Consider the following 23,807-nt stretch of genomic DNA (forward strand, 5'->3'; position numbering starts at 1 on the left):
TATGTCCTAAAAGAATTTTGGGCAAAAGCTGTTCGTACAACAATCTTTCTCATCAATGTCATGCCATCCTCCATTTTATCTGGCAAAACATCTTTCCAAAACATATTTACATGATCACCTGATTATTCCCTCCTACGTGTTTTTTGCTGCACTTGCTTTGTTTTGTAACCCCCAACTGAGAGAGAGATAAGTTATCTCCAAAGCTGATCAAATATTGCAGTCTTGGTTACCCTAATCATCAAAAAGGATATATGTGTTATGACCTTGTAACCAAAAGACCTTGAGTATCCCGACGTGTGGTGTTTGTTGAGCACATTCCATTCTTTGACAAAAGCAATAATCCCTCACCCTCTCACCCTTCTTTCTTGATCCCCTTCTCTGATTATGTTCCTAATTCCTCTGATCATTCCACCCTTGTCTATCCTTCTGATGTCCAAGGAAGAACTCCCCCATTTCATGCTGACAGTCCTAATCAGAATCCTGCACATGTTGATCATCTGCCACTCCCTGCTCTTAGATGGATCACTCGGGTATCTGTTCTACCTTCCGAACTTGCTAACTATGAAACCTTCTTACCTCAGCACCAAGCATTTTTTGCCTCTGCTCATTCTTTTTCTGAACTTCAGACTTACAAAGAAGCTATAAGTCAACCTGAGTGGCAACAAGCAATGACTGATGAGTTGAATGTTCTTAAGCGTATGCATGCTTGGGACCTGGCACCTCTTCCAAAAGAAAAAACTGTTTTAGGTTGTCGATGGGTATATAAAATTAAAACCAATGCAGATGGTAGTCTAGAGCGATATAAGCCGCCTGGTGGAAAAGGGTTACAATTAGCAATATGACATCGACTTTGCAAAAACTTTTTCTCCCGTCGCTCATATGACTACAGTTCGTATACTAATCTCAATGTCTTCTGTCTAGCAATGGTCTCTCTATCAATTAGATGTCAGAAATACTTTTCTCAATGGTGATCTTGATACGAAACTATATATGAAGTTACTTCCCGGTATTGTAGATTCTAACAAACGATTGTGTAAACTTCGACGGGCATTATATGGACTCAAACAAGCACCTCGTGCTTGGTTCGAAAATTTTCGTAATGAAGTTCCTTCTGTTGCAATTCGACAAAGTCATCATGATCCAACACTATTTGTATTTGAAACTTCTGAAGGACGAGTTTTCTTATTACTATACGTGGATGATATGATTATCTTTGGTAATGATATGGGCACAATTCATAAAATCAAACAAAAACTCAATAGCACATTTGAAATGAAAGATTTATGTTTCTTGCAGTATTTCCTTGGATTAGAAATAGCCTATTCTCCTTGTGGCTATATGTTGTCATAGCTCAAATATGCTTCAGAGATTGTTTCTCAAGCTCGACTCCAGAATGATACTAAGAAAGTTAATACCCCTCTTGAGGTCAATGCCAAATTTTGCGCTCCAGATGGAGAAGCTCTTCCTAACCCAACCTTTTATAGGAAACTGGTTGGGAAACTTATATATCTGACAATTTCATTCCCCAGTATTGCTTATGTAATATATATAGTTAGTCAGTTTTTTAGTGCCCCACATTTTGTAAGTCTCATTACCGTTTTACGTATCATTCGTTATATCAGGGATACCCGTCACCATGCCTTATTCTTCTCCTCTTATCCCTCACTTGAGCTCCGGGCATGTACAGACTCCGATTTTTCGAGAAATCCAAATGATCGCATATCTACCACAGGATTCTTTATTTTTCTCATTGATTCTCTCATCTCTTGGAAAAAAAAAGAAACATAAACGAATTGATTGATCAACTATGGAAGCTGAATATCGGGCTATAGCACAAACCACCATCGAGATGGTTTGGCTATGTTGGCTGCTCGCAAACATGGGTGTCACGATCTCCACTCCTACTCAACTTATTGTGACAACAAGAGTGCCATTTATATTTCTAAAAATCTGGAATTCCATGAGCGCACAAAACATATTGAAGCCGATTGTCACTATATTCGACAAGAATATCTCGCAGACACCATTTCCTTACCCTATGTGTCCACCGCCGCACAACTCGCCAATTTCTTCACTAAGTCTCATCCCCCACATCATTTCTCACAGTTTATTTTCAAACTCTCCATTATTCCTTTCAAATCATCGCAAGTTTGAGGGAAGTGTGAACAGACATGACAACTACAACAGATATGGCAACTGGATATTGAGATCTGTCAATATCTAAATTGTATGTTATACCTATATAGAAATCCACAATTGTATTGTAATCTTATTGATTGATTAATACAGAGAAAGATTATTTCTTACAGATTTTATTTTTTGGGTTCATGATGTGATGTTTCTAGGGCTTGTTTCATTTCTCACTGTTCTATCCATGAAGATCAAGGTTTTTCATGTTGTCCACCGAGAGGCACAACTGTTGCGAGTGAAAATAGGTATCCATCATTTTTATTTTGAGAGATAAGAGATAGAGAGAGAGTACAACTATGAATATTTAGAGAGATATAGAGAGAGAAGGGGTCTATGAATATTTAGAGAGAGAACCCCAGGGAGTTGCGGAAAGCAGATAAGGTTTTTTCAACAAGGGGTCTACCAGGCCTTTCCGTGCAGGGCTGGGCCTTTCCATGTCTTATTTCAGGGTCGGGCATATCCGGGTTGGGCCTTTCTAGGGCTCAGGGCGGGCCGTATTAGGTCCCGACCGTTGGCAGCCCTATTTGTGACCATTGATATGTAAAATGTGGAGGATCTTTTGGGTGGAGAGAGAAGAGAGAGATACTTTCTCGTGCCGAAGAGAGAATGAGCAAGGCTTGATCGGAAGATGCGGTCTTTAGTTAGTGGGTATTAGAGAAAACAACAGTGGCACAACAGTAATTTAGATTATTCGAAAAAAAATGGGGGCTATAATGTCCAAATTGAGGGGTCCACCAAGTTACCGTAGGCCCCGGCATTTTCTTGGATTTAAAAATAGAAAGAGGTAAATACGTGTTATAAAATAATTACACAAATACGGTATTGAACTATTAAATTCACTAAATATGGCCTCCTTAAATTCACTGAAAGTAACTGATATCTTGACTTGTGGCACGAGATTCAGTGGCAGGGACGCTTAAAAGTGCTTGCATTATCAAAAGCGGCAAAAAAACGACTTTTTAAGTAGACGTAAAGACAATGTAAGAAACAACGGTGGATTCACTCTTAAGCGTCTTCGTTACTTCCAACATGCATGCTTAATTGTTAAAATGAGACATCTTATGAACAATAACTTTTAGGAACTATTTACTTCTTAATAAAAGGAAGTTGACGTTATTTACTTTTTAATAAAAGGAGGTTGACGTTACATTTTTCAGTCAAGATTTCAAACCTGCTGGTTGTGAATGTATCATTAATTAGAGTCAATTAAAAATAATTATCGAACTTTGTAACACCTCAAGTCATCTCATTTAACATCTAATGACTTGGTGTAATTGTGACATTTTTATAATAAAGATAAATTGTCTCAATACATACAATCCCTAAGTTCTATGAGCTCATGCATGACTAACCTTCTAACAATTCGAAGAGAAGTAAAAAGCAAGATTTCATAGAGAATCGTAATGTTCTCATAAAAAGCTGAAGAGCTAGAGAGGGTGTTTTTTTTTTGTTTTCCCCCTAGAGATATTGTGAAAGGCATTTTTTGATCTCCTAAAAGTTTTTTTTTTTTTTAATTATAAAGCAAACCTAATTCCTAAAGAATCTAAAAGAGAAATATAGAACAAAAAAGAAACAAACTAGGGGAGAATATGGCACACGTTGTTTTTCTTAAAAAAAATGTTTATATAGAGCCGAGGCTCTAAACAATCAAGTTATAGCCTACCTCAAAAATTTCACTAGAAGAGGTCGTTTTGATGCCCAAACATCCTCAAATTGATTATCTCGACATCAAGATGCATGGACATGCGAAAAAAAAATTGACTTCAAGTTTTGGAAATAGCGCATCTTGTAACTCATTTTGAACGGTCAAGTTTCAAGATTTTCAAGTTTTCATTGATATGCATGATCTACACTATATTTGAAGCTTTAAATTTTATAATTAAAGATAAAAAACTATTTTAAGGCTACCACAAAGATTTCCATTATTAAAATCACATTTCTCAACACTATTTGAAGGTGTACTTTACTTTACAAACGACATCCTTTTATTGATGGATGAAGTTTCTATAAGGCGTAAGCTTTGTGAAAACAAAATAAAGTCTCACCTCAAATCTTAATTTAGAAAGCACTTTCAGTAACAAAAATCTCCATGTTGGCTCTAAAATCAATTTCCATCCCAAACAATAAAATGTGAGACTAAAAAAATATAGAGATCTTGTGGAACTAAATATAGAGATCTTTAGTGCTAGATAGACGATCTAGATAATTTGCACTATTTTTAGAGCTTGAAATCGTAACTTTTTTACAACCATAATGTTCAAGCCTAGATTATCTATGTTAGGGTTTTTCAATGCTTGAATTTTAATCTTCAAGGAATTATAATATGAGAATTTACTTACTTTGATAAAGCCGAACCCTATCAAACCCTTTTCCTTTGTTAATTGATATAATTTATTGATAAAGAGAAAAACAAAATGAGAGGATACCAACGTGTTGTTGATATTGGCTTGAATCCCAGAGATTAACAGGATTAGTTTGTATTTCTTTCCTAATATCCTATTCTTTAGGTTGTTTATTATTTTATAGGAGATTTTATTTAACCTAATTTCTTATTATATAGGAATTGATATTGGGTAACTCCTTTTGGATTAGGATAGACATGTGGGTATATAGATAAGGATGCTGCTAGATTTCAAAAAAGTAAAAAAAAGGTGGAGAGCCTCACGTACTTGCTTCTTAAGGGTTTTTTTTATAATCGATTTAAGTTATTTTTTCGAGAGAGGAAGTGCTAAAAACCAGAGGGGAAGCTTGGTTGTTTAGAGGGAGAAAATTATAGAGAAAAGAAAACCTGATAGGAGATTGGGTTTTGAGTCTCTAGATCCTGCTGGTATGTATGTATGGCCACAGCGCCTTTAAACATGCAATATTTTTCTCTCTTATAACTTAATGCTTATCACTAAAATAAAAAGGCTTTTTTGAGTGAAAAAGTGTCGTTATCTAACAGTTAGAAAATAACCACTTACTTTCCAAAATTACAGGACCACGTTTTCTCAGAGATTTGAAGAGGAAGCGGAACGTTGGAGAACGGCCTCCTCCATCCCTCTTTAAGAAAGGTTTCATGGCCATGGAGAGGTACACATAGGTTCTCATAGTTCTGGTTAAAGCTTGATCTCTGCAATCGATAGTCTCACGACACTGCCCCTAATCCTGGGAGTGGGTCCATCTCTTCCCTCAAGATTTAAACATCGGTATCACAACAAGTTGTGGAAGCGTGGTGGGCTCATAACCTACAGATCCCAAATTCTTATTTTCGTTTTTATTGGTGTTTTATCCTGAGTTTAATTTATAGTACTTTTGACATTGTGCTTTGCCATTCACATATATCTTGTTGTAAATTTTTTTGTTCACAATTTTGGCTCTCTATTGCTGTCGCTTGAGCTATGAATCACAATTGCATGAGTCGTAATTTTTTCCATTGTTGACGATGTTTTGGTGCACGGTACTTTACTACCCCTATCTTGTGCTCATACATATTGGATGATAACGTTATTAATAATTTAACATCCTTGACACTCTTATTGATAAATTTATTGATAAAACTATTGATTCATTGATTATTCATATATATCTTTTTTTCTTTTTTTTTCATAATCCTCATACTCTTAATTCACCTTCTTGCCTACATGATTCATATATATCTTATTGACTCATTGTTCTTGATTCACATATATCTTATTGATAAGGTTATTGACGCTCATACTTAAATAGCCATTGTACGATTCATTGTTCCTATACGTAGCAAATCGGTGACTGATAGGTAGGAGATCTCATACGTATCTGGATAGATACTTAGCTCTTGCAGTGAATTAATATTTACCCAAGCAGAAGTTAAGCATATATTTTTTTTTTTGCCAAGCCCTTTTTTAACTTTTTTTTTTCTTCTTTTCATTGAATATGACAATGAAACTCACTGTATTTCAGTAAATTTTAGTGAATTTCAAGCCCTTTTTGGTTTGCTCTTCTTTAACTCAAAAAGACTTTGTTCTTCTTTTTTTTTTTTGAAACCTCATGCACATAGCAACCACACACCTTAACCACTTGGCTAAAGTGAAGTGGTAATTCTCTCTTTAAAAATAAAATTAAATTAAAGATAAAATTTTTTGTTTAATTTTAGAGAGAGAGATATATATAGACTTACTGTTGTAATTTTAGAGAGAGAGAGAGACAAAGAGACGCATAACTGCTGAAAATCAATTGGCTTGCACATTTCTTTCTTCCATAATTTATTGCTGAAAATTAGTGCATAATTTTTTTAAATTATTGAAAATTGTTATGAACACAACAACTATTCAAGTAAAGGTTGTTATATTAACTGCATGCATTTTTATTTTTATTTTTGTGGCTTATAATTTAGGGATTTTTCACATATTTTATTTGCATAATAATTATCATTGCATTGTATAATTATTCTATGATTTGTTCTTCTTTTTTTAAGCAGGAAAATTTCATGATCTTGATTCTGTGAACTCATTTTTTTTTGTAAATATGTTATGCCATATATTTTGTTGAAAATATTAAATATCGTTGCAGACTCTCTCCCTTGTGCTAAGACATATTCACATATTTATGAAATTTATTTTTATGCAAGATTTGATATAAAGTAGTTGTTGCCTTACTTTATTGATTGTTTGTTGTATCATAGCAGTGCGAACATAAACTATTCAAGAAAATTTTTCTTTGAGGTTGCAGCTCACTGACAGTCGGCAAGCCTATTGATTAGCTAGCAGACAACTTTTTTCTAAACATAATTAAATTTTTGAACTTTCGATATTATCTAAAAATTAAAAATGGAATTTAAGCTAGTCATGTCAAAACTATTTAAACTTGAAAAACTCAATGGGACCAATTTTTCTATGTGGAAAAGAAAATTTAGATATATTCTTTTCCAAGATAGGATAGATTATGTCTTAGAAACAGAACCACCAGTTTTAGAGCCTAATGCCAATGGTCAACCCAAAAAGGGACTTGAAAAATGGTTAGAAGATGACAAAGTCGCTAGGACTATTATGTTGAGCTTTATGGAAGATGATTTAATTAAAGTATTTGAATATCACACCACATCTCAAAGTATGATGGGCACCCTATCTGAAAAGTATGTGACCACTTCTAAGACACATGTACAATTGTTAGAAAAATGTAATTCTTGCAGAATGAAAGAATCAGACTCAGTGACCGAGCATGTCAATAAAATGATAATGCTTGCAAAGGACCTTGCTGCAGCCGAGAATCCAGTCCCCGATCACATGCAATTGTCCATTGTCCTTAACAGTCTCCCTCTATCTTAGGAGTCTGTTGTAATTGCATTGAACCATTCTACACAAGAGATAAATTAACTTAGAAGCCTTTCCCTAAAAGAAAAAGGTGTAGTGAACTACTTAATATTGTTTACTCTGATATATGTGGCCCATTAAATTTAAAAACACATAGAGGTATGGAATATTTCATAACATTTATAGACGATTATTCACGTTATGGATATGTATACCTAATTAATAGGAAATCATATCCATTAGAAACATTTAAAAATATAAAGTGGATATAGAAAATCAGTTAGGTTGACATATTAAAATTCTTTGAATAGATAAGGGATGTGAATATTGCTTCGCTTTAATTTTCGAATTTTATAAAGAGCATGGTATAATTCACCAAAAAACTATAACATATACACCACAACAAAATGGTATAGCTGAAACGAGAAATAAAATTCTAATAGACATGGTTAGGTCCATGATGAGCAATTCAAATTTATCACCTCATTTTTTGGTGAGGCTCTCAACAATGCAATATATATCATCAATCGTGTCCTAACTAAATTTATAGACTTGGCCCCATATGAATTATGGACAGGTAGGAAACCTGACATTACTATATTGAAAGTTTGGAGTTCTTTGGCACATGTGCTTATACCACTAATAAATAGAGATAAATTACAAAGTAAAACTACAAAATGCTCTTTTATAGGCTATTCAGAAAATTTTTAAGGGTATAGATTCTATGACCATGATGCTAGATAATTAGTAGAGAGTCGTAATGCTCATTTCTTAGAAAAAATAGATGATGAAAATATTTTAAATAAGCATGTTGACTTACATGAAATTGATAAAGATAAGGGTCTGGAAGACCCTGTTTCTTATACTCCCTCTACATTTGGTGAAAATGATTCAATTGAATCAAGTATACCAAACATGCCTAAAAGAACTAGAGCCCCACATATGACTTTAGAAGAATTTTATGTATTTATGTATGAAAATAATTACTCTTCAATAAGTAAGATACAATAGATGAACCTCGAAGCTACAGTGAAGTTATTAGCTCACATAACTCAGCTGAGTGGACTCAAGCCATGAATGATGAACTTGATTCTATTAAACGAAATCAAGTTTGGGAGTTGGTTGACCTCCCTAAAGATAGAAAAGTCATCGGTTGCAAATGGGTCCTAGAGAAAAAGCTTTATGCAAATGGATCCAATGATAAATATAAAGCTAGGCTGGTTAGCTACAAGATTTACCCAAAGGGAGGGCATAGATTATGTAGAAACTTAGTCTCCAGTAGCCAAATTTTCATCTATTAGGATCATCCTTGCATTAGTTACATATTATGATCTAGAATTATTTCAGATGGATGTCAAAACAGCTTTCTTAAATAGAGAATTAAAATAAGATATACACATGAAACAACCAGAAGGATATGTAATTAAAGGCCAAGAAGACAAAGTATATAAACTTAAGAAATCTTTATATGGTCTAAACCAGTCTTCTAGGCAATTGTACTTTACTTTTCATAATGCAATCACTGAAATTGGTTATATAGCCAATAGGTTAGACTATTGTGTATATGTCTAGAATAGTGGGAGCAATTTTATTATATTGTCACTATAGGTGGATGATAGTTTGATAGCCGGTAATGATATTGGCATGATTAACCATATCAAATCATGACTAAGTTTTCATTTTGAGATGAAAGATATGGGAGAAGCCTCATATGTATTGGGCATTAAGATAACAAGAGATAAAAGTTCAAGACTTCTTTGTTTATCTCAAGAAAATTATTTAGAAAATGTTTTAAAGATATTTAAGATGGAAAATTGCAAGCTCATAGATACACATATTTGTAAAGGCTTGAAATTATCAAAGAAAATGTATCAATTAAATTATAGTGACAAAGCTGAAATAGAAAGAATTCCATATGCTCAAGCTGTATGATGCATAAATTATGACATGTTGTGCACAAGACCTGATTTGATTCATGCATATGGACATGTAAATAGATTTCAGAGTAATCCTGGGATGGTTCATTGGTAAGCTGTAAAAAGGATACTCAGATATATTCAGAAAACTAAAAATTATGTGCTTCCAAGCTGACAACTTACAAGTTACTGGGTACTCTGATGCTGATTTTGCAGGAGACCCAGATGATAGAAAATCAACCTCAGGACTGTAATCCTCTTTGAAGGCGGATGTGTTTCTAGGTCTAGTAAGAAACAAGGTTGTGTAGCTCAGTATAATATGGAAGCTGAGTATATTGCTTGTAGCATTGCTACAACTTGTGTCGTCTGGATTAAACGCTTCATAAATTATTTGAAGCTAGATATAGCCGACATACTTGTTAAATTTTTTTGTGATAATCAGGTTGTTATTTCATCAATTAGAAATTGGGCTTTTAGTTCCAAGGGTAAGCATATTGAAATTGATTATCATTATATTTATGATATTATTGGAAAGAATGAAATAACGATAAGTTATTTACTATCTTCAGATATGATTGCAGACCCTTTAACAAAGGGATTGAGTGCAGAAATATTATCAAAGCATGTAGTTTTGATGGGGCTTAGAAATATTTAAGTCAGGAACTCCCAAATGGGATATTTTTTTATGTCTGGTCATGAGAGGAAAAACAGCATTAGCGTGAAAACCATGACACGACTTTGGATATTTTTTGTTATGAGATGTATAACCGCACTTCCGTGAAAAGCCTCATGACAAAAATATTCTCATAAATGTTAAATTCATTAAGTGGTAAAGACTTTATGATATTTCAATATATCTAGCACTCATGGCCAAGTGGGAGATGTTGATACGTGTGTGTGGCCATGGGGCCTTTAAACGTGCAATTTTTCTCTCTTATAATTTAATGCTTATCACTAAAATAGAGAGGCTTCTTAGAAAGAGAAAGTGCAATTATCTAATGGATAGAAAGTAACCACCCATTTCCCAGGATTACAGGGTCACGTTTTCTCAGAGATTTCAGGAAGAAGCCGAATGTTGGAGAACGACCTCCTCCATTCATCTTTAAGAAGAGTTTCATGGCCATGGAGAGGTACACAAAAATTTACAGAGTTCTCATAATTCTGGTCAAAGCCTGATCTCTACAATCGATAATCTCAGGACAGTACCCCTAATCTTGAGAGTGTGTCTATCTCTTCCCTCAAGATTTCAACAGTTCCTTCAAGTAAGTAGCTTGTAATTTTATTGTATTTTTTCTCTAACTTAATAGAAAAAATAGATTGTCTTCATCGATGGATTTAGTTACATCTGTGATGAACCAAGAACCACATAAAATCTCTTCTTCTTCTTCTTTGCATTATTTACTTCCTAAGTTATTTTTCGTGCTTGTTAGCTTGTTGCTGACTCTATTTTTCTCACACTTTGCTTGCCAAAAATCATCCCATCGGATTTTAGAGCTTCCACGCATAATACATGTCGGATCAGATTCTTGCTTTCCAAAATTTCAATAAGCAAAACCAATGGTAACAATGATATTCTTTTTAATAAGGGCACCTTTTTTTAATCATTCTTCATAAAGAAAATCATCATTCAATGGTGGGCGGGTATGCCATTCCCCGACAGTCAATATCCTTAATGGAATCCTCCTCTAGACCCCTAACCCAGAAGCCTGCTTCAAAACCATCCTTCAAGGTGCATCAAATGTAGCCCGATTAAGAAACAAGTCACCATGGATGCCAATGTGTTCAAGTCATTAATGGCTTAATAGTTCTTTTTCCAAGTGCCATTCTGTTTTCTTCTCCTGGTGTTCATAGGCACATTATCTAGTTTGGTTTCGAAGAGAAGGATAGTGCCTTTTAGCACAATCATGCCACTGGATAGCGACCTAAGTTCCTATTCCATCGTTCCAGTAACTTCCACCTCCCTATCGGGCTCATTCTGCAGCCATTTTCAGACTTTTGAATTGTGAGGATAAAGTAGAGAGAGCTCCTCTTATTCGCACCAGACTAAGAGGACACATTCTATTCATTCCTCTTGTTGTCAAGTTATCGCTTACGTCTCATTGAGTGCGCCCCTCATCCCCAAAAACTCCTCTTGGGGGAACTTTTGACTCTTCCATCTTTTCCAACCATGATCCAAGGGAGTGTTGTTTCGATCTCCATTCCACCTCCTTCGATCATCGCTCATATGCTTTTCTTGATTGGAAGTTGCTACAATTCGGGTGGATCACTCAAAGGCTTTGATCTACCCCCAGTGAAAAACTATAATACGCCCCGAGGAATTCTTCCCAACTTGATTCATTATACTCAATGTGAAAGGTAAAAAATGTACGATAAATTTACACTCGGTAAGAAGCCACCGTCATTTGAGACACTGTCTACAAGGTAGTAGTACCCAAAGACCGCAAAACAACACAGAATAAGTTTGATATCTTTGTCCGAGGAACAACTCTTTTCTTCCTATGTCAATATATCTTGATTTTTGCCTATGTCTAAAGGCTTTTGTTAGGCTACACGTGTACCTTTAAAGTCCTCAATATTTTTGGGCACTTAAATACCCTTGAATTATAATACAAAACTTTTCAAGTAAGGGCATTTTTTGTCATTTAGAATGGTAGAATGAATATTTCTATAAGAAAATAGTGGCATTTTATTAGTAGTTAAAAAACAATTAATGCATTTTGAGGGTGATGTCACACACCATGCCGGTGATGTCATTATCCACTATTATTAATAAAAGCTTTTGTTTCTATTAGAAATTTCTATTTTACCCTTGAGTAAGTACTTAAAATTCCCTTAGAAAAAATGTTACTACATTCTATTATAAGGGTATCTAAGTGTCGAAAAAATTTTAGGACTTTAAGGGTATATACCACCAAGTGGAGTAGCCTAACAAAAACCATGTTTAAAAATAATAGATAGGTGACTCTGATCGTCCATCCCCAAAACCTATCCAAATTGGTGGATCGGCATTTTTGCCAGATTCGGCCTTAAAAAATTAAAATAATTAAAATTTCTTAAATAATTAACTTTATAGGTTTACAAAAGAAAGGGTAGTGCAATATGGATTTTTATTATTTTACCAAAAAATATAAGTACATAATCCATTCTCATTTCAGAGTGTTTATCAACCATGACATTCATTTCGTAGTTAAAATGTTGTCTAAAATGCACTATATTTCAAATGTTTTTAATTTTTATGTTTTTATAATCTATAGTGTCACTTATGCGTGTAAAGAGAGCTACTGTTTACAGCCAAATTCGAGAGAGTTTCCAATGGAGAGACCGTCTCTGATTTGAGCTCCAAACTAATTAAAATATTGAAAATTAGTATAGATTGCAGGGTCAGTCAAATTACAATCTTAAGAAGAAAAGTCAATCTTGATAGATCGATTTCTAAAAGGTCTATAGGGATAGAACGTTTGGGTGTGGATTCTAGGTCTCAGGGTGTCGAATCAATATCTGGGTTAGTTTCCTATGTGTATTACACTTTGGACTATCTAGCATGGCTATTTGGGGATTGATTAAGCTTGAACTTCGGGTTTTAAGTCCAAAAAATTGACTAGGGTCTACTAGGTTGTTGTGGTCCCTAGGGTTTATTAGGTTATTTTGGTCCTTAGGTTTCAGGAACTTAGGAAAAGTTGTCAATTTCAAAATTGGGTGCTTATAGTTACCCCTCTTTGGCACACACTGTCTTTAAATGGACAAACGAGCAGTAAAGAATTAGGCACTTGCAGACATTGCTCTCATCCTCTTCACCTAATATCAATGGTCAAAGATCACACCAGTCCATTCAATAGATCTGTAACATGACACTTCACATCATCCCACTCATCCACTTAGGGTATTGTCTGTCTAGGGTTTTTGGCATGAGTTTTATTTAGGACTTTTCTCACTCTAATCCAGACTCCTGAATTGGATTTTTTGGCAATGTCACTTGATCTTAGGCTTGACAATCTTTTGATTGTTGAATCTCTGAATTCTGATTTTTTGAATTTCGTTATTGCTCTATAGTTTCTTATCCCTTTCCGGGTTATCCTGAGTGCTTGGCTTAAAGTTTGGAATGGCTTAAGGCTAGGAGGGCTTAAGGTTAGGAAGGCTTTTCTATAAGAAGGTTATCGTAAATTTCAAACTTACTTCTTAAAAAGATTTTCAGCTTATTTCCAAGAGACAGAGAATGTTTTAGAAAATATTTTAGAAGTTTTGAAGACAGAGAGAAGTTTTGAAAACATAGATAAGTTTTATAAATAGAACTGGGAATCAGGCATAGGATTTTAACAAAGAAATTAAAGTTTTTGAAATCACAAGACACCAAGATGTTTTTTTAGTTTTTTTATTAGTCAAAAATATTTATAAAATTTTGATAATTGGTTTTGAAAAAGATTTTAGAAAATATTTTAAATTTGGGGGGGGAGGGGGAGGGGAGGGTCTGATAGTTTAACCACTTGTGACCCTATTGGTGGACCCCTTATGAGCTTGTCAGGTTCAAGATGAGGAATCATCAAGTATTCCTTCATCTCTCAACCTCGGCTCTTAAGTTACAATTTAAAAGAGAGTTCTTTGAAGTTTTTAAGTAAATCAATATCTTGGAGAGTACAATATACTGCTACTGAGTACTCAGAATCTCTTTGGATTTCCAATTTCTTTCATCTACTACCTACCCTTTCAAGTTTCAGATGATTGAGGTCCTTAGCTATGATCCATCAGACTAATGCTAATTGATTTGTCTTTTAACACCTTTTTAACTCAAGAAGAGGGAATAGAAGATGTTTTAGAGATAAAATACTTTAGAGAAGAGATAGAAATGAGATATAACTCTTTTTCTTTTTATGGCCTCAAGGTCCCTTTCAGGTGTTCAGTCTAATGGATTTTTTTTTCAATGCTTGGGGTTCCTTTCAGATTTTCAGCCCAATGAATTTTTTTATTTTTATTTACTTTTCATTGCCTTGGGTCCCTTTTGGGTGTTTAGCCCGGTGGCGTTTTTTCAAATGCTTGAGGTTCCTTTCGGATTTTTAGCCTAGCAGATTTTTTTTGTTTTCTTTTATCAAAGAAGAAGAAGAATATGATGAAGGAAGAGGAGGAGAAGAAGAAGAGTCAATGGTGCCCCTTTTTTTTTTTTTTTTTTTTTGTGGCACTTTGCCCTAAGACCATGTAGGAATTCAATCATTTTTTTCTTTTCAAAGTGGCAAGGACGTTCTAATATTGGTTATCCTCATATTTTTCTTGCCTTAGGTTGGTATCCAATATCTCTTTCACAACGGTCATTGAATTCTTATTGAACTGCTCCACTTGAACCTTGATTTACAAACTCTAAATCACTCTCAATTTCCTAATCCCTCAATCTTATGCTTGGACAGGTAAGCTCATTAGGTTTTCCCTATTAATGGGATAATTTATGTCATTCATTTGGCTTTAATACCTTTCGAATTATGAGGTGTGAATGCCCCCCCATTTATGAGGATTGAATGCCCCATTTGGCTGTTGCAAGGGGTGAATGATCACCCCACTCCTTTTCCATTGTATTTTTCAGTTAAGATTTTGTGTTGCTCTTTGGAAGTCAATTCCTTCATGCTTGAGTTAAAGTGAGACTCTCGCACAGGATGAATTAACGAATAGGGGATTAATTTCATCAACTGCCCCTAATATGTTTCTAATATCAGATGAGGGTGCCCCCATTGAGAGATTTGATGGGATTGGCCCTACAAAGTCTTCTGCATCTATAGTAACATGTTCTTCATTAAATGAAATTTCTTGATCTAGGGGTGCTCTGGTGATAGGGATCGTGCCACTGTCATTAACAACAAGGTAACATGGTCTGATTTTCTAAATCTAGCTCTTCGTTCCAAATGGGTGGATCATCTAGGAAATCTTGTGAAGGTGGTTTGGGAGGTCCACTTAAAATTTTTAGAAGGTCATCTTTCCTTAGTGGTTATGGTTCTCGGGGTAATAAGTTTTCTTCAAAAATTTGCTCTTTCGTGTCCTCTTGAATAATTATCATAGAATTACCCTTATCGCCTTGATTTCAAGAATCACTAGTTTTGGAGCCTTGAACAAGCTTATGCTTAGGCTTATCTCGGATCCCTTGTGAGTTTAATTCACTATTCCACGTGTATGGGTCATCTTCTATCGTATTCACTTGGAAGAACAGGTTAAAGGGATCATCTACCCCAATTCTATTGTTAATGATTGGAATTACTTGCAAACCTGCATCTTGAAATGTGATAGGACTCATAAGACGGTTGCTTTGCTCTTTCATTTCTCTTGGTCCACAAGATCTAGGCTAGAGTTATCATCATTATTATGACTTTTGATATAATTTTCTACAAAATCCAAGGTAAGTATGTGCTCATGTTTTCCTTTATCTGTTGAATTTCCTTAATCTGTTGAATTTCCTTATTGTTTTTTTCTTGTGCTTGAAGGCCATTATGGATGTTCTTTTGGCTTGGTCACAGTTTCCGATTTGCTTAAGTTAATTAAGTCAATGTTGACCTCTGTTATCGAGGTACCTGAAGTTGTTTGTGCGCTGCCACTATCGACGTCCCTATTTATGATGCTTATGGCGCTGTTGTCGATGAGATCTTGAACCCTATGTTTGAAAGCTCGACATTCTTCAATGTCATGGGTGTGGTTTTGATTCCACTCGCACCACTTAGGTTCATCTCCAATATAAAGTGAAGCAATTCTAACTTTAGGCAATTCCACAAGGTTTTCCTTGAGTAGCTTCTTGATAATATCGGTCATTAGCTCGTCTATGAGAGTGAATTCTTTTGATGTGGAAGTTTGCATCTGTCATGTGATCGAGTAAGTTTTAGTCTCTTCTCATGGTTGGTTTGCATAATGATCACTTTTCTCAATCAAGTTTACCTGCTTGTTAGCTGAACCCACATCATCCTCTCCTTCTTGATTCATTGGTCGAGTCCTCCTTACCATCTCCTTTTTGTGGAGGGTCAACTATTATTGGATTGTTAAGGACTCTGGTTTCATTCTTCTTGGCTTGTTTATATCGTGAGACTCTCTCAAGCACAACATCGAATGAGTAAGGATTTGCCCCATTACTAAAAAAGGTGATATACTCTAGAGACATGCTCTTCAACGTCATGCCTACCTTCCAGATTTAGAGAGCGGAGTTTCGACTGCTCTCATAGCGGCCTCTCTAAATATTATAATAAAATTAGAGGGTGATTTGCTTGACTTTTGTTTGGTGGACAGTAACTTACCAAGGGTAATGAGTCTCGACCTTGCCCCATAATAGCGGGAAGAAAACTGTCTGAAAATTTCGTCAGAAGTAGCTTGAGTGTTATCCTTCATGAATTTTTGATTCCATATCAGGGGCTCTATTGATAAGCTATCGGAGAACATGACCTTACTTTGATTGGGTAGGTCTCGCAGAGTAGGGACCATTAACAGGTCCGCGTCAATGTGTGTCTCAAGGATTTCTTTCCCAAAAAATTTGTTTCTGAATCGTGGCATTATAACCGATAGATCCCCTAGGTTTCCTAGAGTCTCTTGAAATATGCTTTAGGAGTTGAGAGCTCATTTACTCCCATCCTTTCTAAATAATATTGAAGACGTTTCATGCTTTTTGTATGTTGGTGAATTGAGTCGTTGATATAACGGTAACCTGGCTCGGCTGTATGGTTTGTAGGACCTGAGTTTGTGGTATACGGCTTGTACAGGCTGGCTATTGGGCCCATGTAGCACATTGCCTCAAGGACTATGTTGAACTCGTTGTGCTGGTTATTAGCCTATAGACTGCCCAAGGTTAAATTGGGTTTGAACTGACCCATTGCTAGGAGTTTGCATTATATGGCCACGCAAAAAGGCCATTAGGATAAGATCGCCACTTGACTAGGATGGACTACCTAGGCTGCTACGATACCTCTGACCTTATGTAGCTACCCCTATGGTTATGATTTTCTCTTACCCCAGCATTAGACTATAAGAATAAAGGAAGACCATAACTACTGTTAGATGAAGTCAGCCCCTAAGGTGGTCCTGGACTGGAATGATGGCTAGAGTTAGACCCCTAGTCTTACGTTGGTTGGATTGGTAAGCTAGTCAGTTGTTGACCCCTAGAGTTATCTAGGTTTGAGCCAACAAGTTAAAGGCTTCGTATAGCTTGAACTTCAGGCTTAACCTACTCGGATTGACAACGTTGGATGATGTACCCTTGGTTCAGCAGGTCTTGCATGATTGCATGCACTGTAGGGTTGTCTTGCTACCGAGTTAGGTTTAGACATTGACCATTACTGGTGCTAGATTGTGCAGGTAGTCTTTCATTAGTTTTATGTGTTTGTGAACCACCTGCCCTCTAACTAGCTACTTGCTAAGAATAGAATGTTGGGATAGTAATTGAACATCGGGGTTAACTTGGTCAGGATTGGCTAACTCAGATATCTGGATCGAGGTTGTAACCTTAGGCCTATTAATTTAATGCTAACCTCCATGTCTTAAAGGATTGCCTCTAGCTTAACCCCTTGACTGTTTAGGGTATTGCGAACCCTACTAACATTTTGGCTAATAGTTTCTAAACCATGGTCCTCTGTTATTAATCAGGTGACTTTGACCACTAGGTATGGTTCCTTCTGGGTTGAAACTCGATTCACCCACACAAGCACTGTGGATTTGAGAGAGAACTATGGTGGTGCCTTTTAGACAAACTAAGTTTCCTGGATCTAGACTGGGTTGGAGCCATAGGATTGGACCTAACCTTAGTTTATTCTGGGCCATGAATTCTAGACTTGTGATAAACTAAATCGTTAGACCTAGCTTGGACATGGACCTAGACTAGAGTTTGGCATGTACTGGGCTTGGACCTAGGTGTGGACTCAAACTCGTGCCTAGATTGGACCTAAATGGACATGGGCATAGGCTCTATCTTATATTGAAAACCTAGACCGAAGTTAGCTAGTCATGGACTCGGACCTAGCTGGGCTTAAACTTAAACCCAATTGGACCTAGCTAGGCTTAGACTCAAACCATATCTAGACCTAGACTGGATACAGGTTAAAACGGGATCTAGATCTAGAGTGGGCCGACTTGGACTTATGGACAGACTTGAGTTCGAACCCAGTTGTGGACTTGAGACCAAGATAGAGACTTGTAATTAACTAGGTGTGAGCCCTAACCTGGACTTAAAAATTCTTAGGTTTAGACTGGGTGTGAGCCTTAAGTTGGACATGACATGAGGTCCTAATTTCAGACATGGGTGCGAACCTAGGTTAGATTAGGCGTGAGCCCTTACTTAGACAAGACAAGAAGGCCTAGGTTTGGAACTGGGTGTGGACCCGGGTCAGACCTGAGCTAGGTTGGGTGTGAGCCTTGGCTCGGATCTAGACAAGGGGCTTAGGCTCGAACCTGGGTACAACCCTGGTTCGGACTTGGGTTAGGTTGAGCACATGCCTAGGCTTGGACCCAAAAGGACTGATTTTCAGACCCGGATCTAGACACACTTACAAACCTAAATGTAAGCACAAAATGCACTCGAAAATGTTTGAAAACTTTTTTCTTAGACAATGGGTAGGCTAGATTTTAATGCGGTTCCTAACTATTGAAAACTTGAAAGTGGTTAGGGCAGTATTTGCTCCCACCTAGGTCTTGGTCACCTATTAAAGGGATCAACCAAGTCCTACTATATGTAGAGTTACTTTAAAGCAGAGGATTACGAAGGGGTACTCACAGTTAAAGTTACGCAATTCCCAACCGCCCCGGCTCTCAAGACTACGTGCCCCTCACAACTTTAATACTGGATTTTGGTGGTTTTCGAAAGTATTTGTTGGTTTTCCAAGCTTCCCCGGTCTGTTGTGTGCAAGTAGTATGTAAAAGATTTTGCAAGTGCACATATGTGAGGATAGTGGCACATTCAAATCAAGCAAAGCACAAAATAAGAGAAATGTGAGTACTTGGTACGCTCATGCTAAGTAGGGTGTGCTTTCGAGTCGAAATTAACCGTTCGAGAGCATAATTGAGGTGTAGGTAACCCTTGGGAAAGTATTTGATCAAGAGAGTGGCAACCGAGCAAAATATGTGCCTACTTGAGTGTGCCCCGAGCTGAGGGTGACTCAATTAGAGCACAAAATTTTATTTCATTTTTTCTCTTACCTTTTTTTTAATAAGCAGAGAGAAGTAGAAAATGGTTAATTACAAGCAAAGAAATGAAAAGAGATATTTTCGACAAAGTAATTTTTTTTTTTTTTTTTTTTTATGCGAAGAGGAAGAGGCCTTAAAGGTATCATATTAAGCGAAGATTCTCTTCTCTCCTTTTTTGGAAATGAAGTGGCTTTAAAAAAGCAACTTTCTGTCCAAAAGTGATTTTTATTTTTTTACTTTTAAAACTAAATAAGCCTTAAAAGGTTATTTTTGTTTTTTCTTTTCTTTTCTTTCTTACAAAGCAAATTCTATTTTTTTGAAAATGAGAAAGGCCTTAAAAAAAAAAATTTATTCTGTTTTTTTTTTTTTTTAAAGCAAGATGGCCATAAAAGAAATTTTATTTTTCAGAAAAAGGACTTTTATTTATTTTTAATAAAAAAAGATGGACTTTGAAAAGTTTTTTTTTTTTAAGAAAGAGTATATGATTTATTTTTAAAAAAGAAAATTCCAGTTTTTATTAACAAGAGAAGGTCTAAGATTTTTCTTTTTCTTTATTTTTTTTGAAGAATGCTCATTTTTCTTTCTTTCTTTTTTTTGTTTTTTTTGAAACAACAAGGCCTAAAAAGGTGCCCATTTTATTTTTTCTTAAGAAAGGGATTTTTCCTTTTTTTAAAAATGAAAATGGCTAAAAGTAAATTTTTATTTTTATTTTTTTGGGATAAGAAAGATGGCCTTAAACACCCACTTCTATTTTTTTTTAAGATAGAATGACCTTACAAAAACAAAAAGAATTTTTTTGCAACAACAATTTTTTATTTTTTTAAAAAAAAAGAGGCCTTAAAAGCTATTGTTATTTTGTTTTTGAAACAAAGAGGCCTTATTGATTTCCTTTTAAGCAAAATTGTGTTTTTTTTTTTAACAAAAAGAACCTTCAAAGAAATCTTTTTTTTTTTTTTTTGTTATAAAGTGGTTTTTTTTTTTTTCTTTGTTTTGCAGAAGCAAACTTTTGAGAGGAGAATCAAACAAAGGATGCTAGACTATAAGCAAGGTTCAAACAAAGCAACAAGCTTTTATTTCTATTTCTATTTTTTATTTTTATTTTAATTTTTGTCTTTAGAAGAAGGTAAAGAGATGGGCCAAAAGTTCTATCGCTAAAAACAAAATATTTTTCTTTTTAAAGCGTACATCCAAATTATGCAAACAAAAACCTTACATGAACAAAGATCTATATTAGGCAGTCGGCCAAACCATTAGGGTGACCTCCCACAAAAGTATCATTAATAGAACTTTTTAGATCTAATAACAATGAGATATTTCAATCACCCCAAAGACCAATTGAAATTACAAAAAAATGTGCTGAAAATAAGCTCCAAAACAGTCCCTCTGAAAGATCGAATCTAAATCTGGCATTAAAGCGATTAAAAAGATATCGTTTAAGCATCTTATAGGTGAAATATCACTTTCTAATAACAGATATGGAGGTCCATCAGGTTATGGCCTTGTAACAAGACGTGCTTTGTAATATAGGTTTCCAAAGCCCTGGGTTTAGAAAGAAAACGAGGCCGATCTACAAGAACAAACATGCACACCCGAAGACCGGAACAAACATTCACTGGAAGAAAAGCAAATGTTGTGGAGAAAATAAAAGAATCTAAGTTAAAAGAGAGATGAAGTCAAGGTTTCTCCAAGGAAATAGAATTTTTTTTTTTTTTTAAAGAGAAGTCGCTGCGACAGCTTTTTTTTTTTTTTTTTCTTTTTCTTTTTTTTTCTTTTTTTTCTAAAGTGCCCTTGAAAAGGATTATGATTTTTTTTTTCTATTTTGAAGAAAAAAAAAAAAACGTTTTTTTGTGCGAAAATTAGCTCGTCCGCCCCTCATGGTATACGTCGGTCAAAGCATATCTTAATTGACAATGCATATGGACGTTGGGCTAAGCCAACTCTAAATATTGCCCAATTTGTATAATTCTTGGAGTTAGAGGCATATGAAGCCTCATGATATATATATCTTCAAGGATACACCTCATCATGACATCATATGGTGAGGTTTCCTTATGCTCTGTCTATTATGCATCATTTCTTTAACTGACGATGGATTAAAAGAAACATATTGCATCTCATCAAAACTCCTTCAATATCATTTGGAGAAGCATATATACGTCATAGGAGTATATGTATCTCAGTGTTTTGTCTCAAATTGAAACATCATGATGATCTCTTATCATAAAGTGTTAGTCACGATGTACATGTGTGACGACGATGGGTTAGAAAAATATATCATACCACATCAGATTCCTCCACCTAGCATATGGAGAGGAATATTGAGGCCTTAGAAGTATACATATCCTAGAATTTGTCTCATATTGAGCTGACTTTAATATATTCTATCATCAACCGTTTGTCAAAACGAGCGTACCTGATTGACATCTGATTGGTATTACATCAAATATCTTCAATATCTTGTAAAGAGGCATTTAAAAGTATATATATCCTAGAAGTTGTCTCATATTGAGATGGTCTTATGCCCTCTACTATTATCAATCATAAGTCGAGACATATAGGGGCTAATTGACATATCAAAACTTAAAAGGCATATTGAGACCTGCATATGATTAGTCCTCGTTATATCATATCTCTCATATCTTCATATCATTTCAAAGGCATATTTTGGTAGGTACTATCAAGAACCAGGTTTTATCTTATCTACTGTCTATTAAGATAGTCATCCAGCATCTATCAAGGACTTCACCTTTCCATCAAGCGTCGATTAGAACTTACTTAGTCTCATATGGTAACTAAGAGCATATTCAACAACCAAGGCATATCTTTAAGTTTATTAGGCTCATATATCTTATCCACTATCTATCAAGTCATTTAATCGGCATCTGTTAAAGACTTGGCTTTATAACCACTCCTTCAACCTTATTAAGCGTCTGTCAAAATGTACCTAGTCTCACATGTAACTAAAAGTACACCCAACAGAACCGCCCCGTATGTGGCACACGTTAGATAATGAATATTTCTAAGTCATTGCATATAATTTTCACCTTGTTTTCTAAAGTTGATAATTTGGCTTAGGGTGGGGTTTTTCTTTCGGTTGGGGTGGTTAATTTTGGATCAATGTAATTATTCAGTTATTTTTCTTTGATTGTAATCTTGAAATTTTAAAAAATTAAATAACTGTTTATCAAAAAAAAAAAAAAACGAAACAGTGGACCAGAGCTAGTTCCCTAACCAATTTTAAAACGAGTACCAAGAATAAAAGGAGAATTTGAAGATGGAAAGAAATGGTTTGTGCTTTGATGATGGACGAATGATGGAAGGTCTCTTTGCCAAAATTCAAGAAACAAATAAATAAATATTTTAGATAGGTGAGGTTTTGCATAAGGTTGCCTACTCATATGGTAGAACTAAAACTAAGGCACACCTCGAAAAAAAATTTTAGAGATGTCATTTTGGTATCGAAAACCTTATGATGACTTGAAAATTTATTTTCATCTTTATTTATAAAATTCAATATATCAAAAATAGTACAGGTCGAACTTATCAATAAAAAGTTAAAAATCTTAAAAATAGACAATCTGGATAACTTGTTACCAAATGTACTATTTTTTTTATTTCTTAATGTCCATACATCATGAGGTCGAGATGATCAATTTAAAAGTTCTCCATTGCCAGAACACTTTCTTCTTTAGGATTTTTTAGGTGCACTTTAGTTCAATAGTATAAGTTGCAACCTTTTATAAACCTTTTCGTTTTGGATTTAGGGGAACATCGGAAAAGTTCATTCAAAAATCAAGAAAAGGTGGCTTGGTCATTTGGGCCATTAGGGTTTCCTGGAAGTTGTGGAATATTATTAAAAGGACTAATACCCAAAAGGTGTTTAACGAAATAGGATGTTGATTGATTTCATTGAAGGCAAACTATTTTGTGCATCAGGGGATGCACTTGGACCATAGCACCTCTGATGCATTGAACATCCATCTTCTAGGTGGATGTCAAAAAATGATGCCCCACCAAACAGAAAATTTATGATATTACAATTATATTAAAAATACCATTTTCAATTTTAGAATTAGTTTATTTTTTTCATATTCATGTTCATTGTAGTTGAGATTTTCAATTCTCAAATTTTTTATCTAAATCAAAATCTAAAATAGATTTTGAAAAGAGGACTCAATTTAAATAGGTGCATCTCAAATCATAAAAACCTTATGTTGGGAAATGAAGAGAAAATCCTCTTTAGATTGAGGTGTCCCTTGATCCATATTATTTGAAGTGTGTTTCTTTTCTCTCGTGTAAGCACTAA

The sequence above is a fragment of the Amborella trichopoda genome, chromosome 3, assembly GCF_054954075.1.
Source record: "Amborella trichopoda isolate Santa Cruz 75 chromosome 3, AtrichopodaSantaCruz75HAP2 v2.0, whole genome shotgun sequence".
Classification (NCBI taxonomy): domain Eukaryota; kingdom Viridiplantae; phylum Streptophyta; class Magnoliopsida; order Amborellales; family Amborellaceae; genus Amborella; species Amborella trichopoda.